The sequence below is a fragment of the Malurus melanocephalus genome, unplaced genomic scaffold (genome assembly GCF_030028575.1).
Source record: "Malurus melanocephalus ecotype Western Australia unplaced genomic scaffold, MMel_1.1 scaffold_78, whole genome shotgun sequence".
NCBI classification, from domain to species: Eukaryota; Metazoa; Chordata; class Aves; order Passeriformes; family Maluridae; genus Malurus; species Malurus melanocephalus.
Window position 1 is genome coordinate 2,151,694 of NW_026623310.1, and position 4,754 is coordinate 2,156,447.

The window sequence follows — 4,754 nt, forward strand, 5'->3', positions numbered from 1 at the left end:
CTTTTGCCCGAACATCTATTTCATATTGGTGGGAAAAAATTATCAAATTTTTCACTTCAGAGGAAACATTTGCTCAGTAACATTTTTTCTCTGAAAACATTGTCTCAAACTGAGACAACGTGGAACCTATGCCTCTATAAAAGGCTTATTTTGCCCTTTCCAGTTCTGTTTCTACTCTGCAATAAAGCACACTGATTCCTTTCCACACACCCTTTTCTAAAAGGCCACTTCTTTTTGCAATCCTCCCCATCTTTGTTCATTCCTGATGATCAGTGAGAAAAAAAAATAGAAAATTGTCCAGCTTTCAAGTTAGGCAATTGTAAGTATAATTCTCTTCAGTAATATTCTTAAATTACATTAAGAATACTCAAATAACAGGATGGAGGTAGRTGAGTTTGCAACAGAGAGACCAAGAAGATGACAAGCTGGGGCTGTTTTTTGATGACCATTGCAGTTCCAACTTTCTTTCCAATCATCATTGCCAGTTTTGAGGTTTTTTAAGTGTTAGGTCTCGCCTGTGCTATTCACTTGATTCAGGGAATATAGAAAAGTTTGAGTAGACTCTCATTAGGTGTCAGTTTTGATATTAAGGCAACTTTTTTTAATATCCCAAAACTTTCCAACAATGTTAGCAGAGAATGGTCAGGCTTCAGCTTATGGCTTTAATTTCCCAACATGTTCTGAAATGTTTTTACAGCCTTTTGAATATCTGTGGTAAGGACAAAAGCTTGTCATCATGGTACACCAATGAAAGTAGCGGGTAGATTCTGTGCCTGGTAACGATGAGAAAAAGGAATAATTATACAGCTAAAGGGGAAAAATGCTTGTTGCTCAGAAGTGGTAGGCTTTCTCCTTGTGGTTGTACAGCAGAATTTCTATTAGCACAGCACTGCTCATTTTTACCTCCGAAAGCAAGAGCAAGCAAGTTTAGGCTTGAATTTCTTTCATTTTATATAGGCCAGAAGCACAGTGTTACTGGAAGTATTTTTAATGCTAGATGTGCCACAAGGATACGAGGCATGAGAAAGAGAGTGTTTTGGAAAGCTGTAGCTGAGCTGGGTAAGGGCCACTGGCCAGCTTTCTTTTCACACCAACAGTGCAGCTGGCTTGTCCTACAGACCTAGGGCCAGCTACATATTCAAGCTGCTAATAATATGTTATATATTTCTCCTTCAGGCCCCTTTAGAGTTTTAATTAAACTGCACTTGCATTTGCAAAGTTTTGCTTCCCGGCATGTGAGGTTTTGTCCATTCAAATGCTTTTATGCCAATGGAAAAGTTACAGATCTGCCATACTACACTCATGAAGGCATGGACCCAAAGCTCATCGCAGGCAACTACTTGGAGATAGCTCAACAACAGAAGTCCTCAACCCAGAGATGGTTTGCCCAACAGAAAAACATAGGAAGGACAAAAGTGTGGGGGAAGGAGTCTAAGGTTACAATAATTTCTCTTTCAGTCCCAATTTACAAGMGAAAGGAGTAACAGATCATAAGTGACAGGATTAATGGACCGTGTACTGCAATACCATTCAGTCTTCATGCAATCACAGTCTGCCCCACAGAGCTTCTGAAAATCTTGACCTCTGTCAAAGTATCTATATCTCTTATAGAAATTATGCTGAGTTTCCACTTACATGATCATTCAAACCTTGGTGACAGTGTACGATGACCAAATTGTTTACCTTTGGATGCACACAGAGCACAATTGGAYTGCAATGAATTTCAGGAACTGGCAACCAGAGTGTATTTGAGGTGAGTGACCTAGAAATAAACTTGGTATCTCATTACTGTAAGTCATCCAGTATGATTTACTTAGTGGGACAATTTGTGGCCCATCCTGCTTTCAGAAACTGCCAAAATCTAATAGTTTTTGACACTGACCTGTGAAATGTTTAGCTGACACTTTAAATGAGGAACTTGGCAAAAATAACAGAGAAAGCTTTAATTATATGGGATTATTCTTAACATGTTCTAAATTTTCCAAAACCTCAGACTTAGGACTCAGCATTTCTGATTTCAGTAGTTTACAGTCAGATAATATGATGTCTGTGAGCAGGAGGGATAAATTTAGATCAGAAATGAATGACATACATTGTAATGAGGTGCAGGCAAGGTAAGGGATCATCAGCAATGAGGTATTTAGATGGAGATGAACTGAAGTTTATCCAGGAAAATTAGACAAAACCCTGTGTTGGAGGATAGATATTCCCATCACTTTAGCGAACCACAAACAGGTGTTCTATTCCAGATAATGCTGAAAATGGCTGGCAAGCCATTTTCAAAAGCTGATTGTATAAGTGGCAAGGATATGGCAGAACTAAAATTGTGGGATTAAGGAACCTGGCAGCTCCCTGTTGAAGGAAAACGTGGCAAAGAAAGATATTTACTTTGCAGATCCTAAGAAGAGTTTAATAGAAGAACTATGCAAATATGCTTCCAGTTAGAATAAATGATTTAAAAATTTTGTTTTCTCTGGGCTCAACAACAAAAAAGGGCTATTGAGAATCGATTGGCTGGTGCTCCTAAGAGAAGGAAAAGTCAGTTTTGATCATGAGATACCTGTTATGTTCTTGAGTGCTGAAGGAAGCGAAGAAAAAATGTCTTCTATTTTAGCAATTTTTAGAAATAGATTTCATATTCACTAAAGCTTCCCACCTATTCTTTGGTTTATATATTCTGTTCTTTTAGCTTAGTGTTATGGGCATTATGAACACATCATACTGTRTGACATTACTAATCTGGTCAAGAATCTACATTGTCCCCTACCTGCTGAATTTTCTAATAGTATGGAGGCAATAATTATTAATAAATCTGAGATAAAAGGTCATGTCAAAAATGTCATTCTACAGAGAAGTAACAGCTTGAGAACTTCAGTAATGACTGCTGTCTCAGTTGAGTAACAAAGCTGAAAACTGAGCAGCCAACCTCCCTCTCCCTTCTGTTCTGGGTGGTGTCATTAGCTGACTTTCGGTACCGACACAGAAAGTGAAGAACCACCTATCTACTATCACAAGGTTTTCCCTGCAAGTGCTCATGCAAAAAGCACTCCAGGTGACTATTAGATGATTCACCAGTTATCGCTATCTGAGTCACACATCCCACTGAGTGGGTGAGACTATGAACTTCTTTGTCTTCTGACACGTTGATTTGCCATGACAAAAATCTACTGTGTGGCACCCAGAGCTGTCACAAATCCGTGTGAGGAAGGGTGTGGCAGAAAGTCTGAGGAACAAAGTCCATCATGGATGGTCAACTGCTTAAAGACAGAGATTTGGAGGTGAATTTGTGCTTTGTTGGAGCTGACTGGCCATTGCCTGCAAGGCTCAGTGCCTCTGGCATGCTTGGCTGTGGTGGTGGCAGTAAGGAGCCTGGTAGAGGTGTGACTCTGAGAACWCCTGATGGACAGCTTCTTACAGCTAAACACAACAAAACCGAGTTTTATGCTCAAAAAAAAAGGAGGTTGCACTGCCTCTGTTTATCCTGAATATGAAGGGCCCTTTTGTGATTTAATGTGTGGGCCACAGGAGGATTACGAGACATAGAACTGAATAAAGGAAGTATTAGCCCTATGGCAGAGACAGGGAAGTAGTTATTATCAAAATTAGCATACACTGTTCAGGTTCTTGACCTGTGCCATTAGAAGTATGTCAGAGTGGATGAAAAGCTTGCTGAACAGCCTGTGGAGTCCAAGAATGGTGCAATGGTCAGGGAGGTGAGGTAGACATGCTAGGTGTATGTTAGAAACTCTGCAGGAGCAGTAGGCTTTATTGTGTATGCTGTCCTCCTTCTCACCTTTGAGCTGACCCAAAGCTATGACCTGTCAACTGTCAAGAACTCCTTTCTGGAGTAGGAAATGCACTTCCTATAAATGTCAGGAAGAGCAATACTGTTACAGACATTAATATGTACTGCAGAGGAGCCAGACCTGAAAACTTGATAACATCAATTTGCAGTGTATTCATTGACTAAAAGTGGGGGGAAAAAAGCAATTGTAGACAATATAACAAGCAAAGGGTGAGGACCATCCTTCACCTGCAGTAGTTATCTGGGAGGGAAAGTAAGGTTTTCTGTGAAGATGAAAAARGTTCCTTTTTTGTTGGATTTTTGTTTGTGGCTTTGGTTCTTATGGGGAGGGTGGGTGAGTTAATGGGGTGAGTGTAGTGCTGTTTGCCAGTTTTGCTAAAATAAACAATTGTAATCGTAATTGATCAAACTTACCAGCCATATTGTGGCTCCACTGAGATCTTMAGTCACAATATGTGGCATCTTTTGGCTAAATTAAGTCTTCTACAACTGAGRTTTCATCTCCTTCCCTGAACTTGGAAAATGCAACAAGATATGTAGGTTTGTTTGCATCTGTTTGTCACTATTTTGTTGGTTCTTATGTGGTAATAATTTGAAATATTATTGCTTTTCTCCATATAATTTYCCTGTAATATAGCAGCTAAATATATCCTTGCTCAACAATGTAATGGAAAGGTTGGTACTGCAAAAGTTGGCAGCCCATGGAAGAGCTCTGGGATGATTTTCCTGTTTCACAGAGCATTTTACATGAAGCCTAGGTTTTATTATTTTTATGACAGGCCAGGTGCGTAGGGAGAGGTAATGGCTTGCATTAAGTGATTGATGTGCGAGGGAAAATGACACATTTCCAGGCACGCACATCCTTGACTTCCAGTGTGACTAATGAGTACTGTAGCCACAATACCAAAAGTAATGAGTGACCAAACACTGAAGGTTGAAAGCAAGGAGT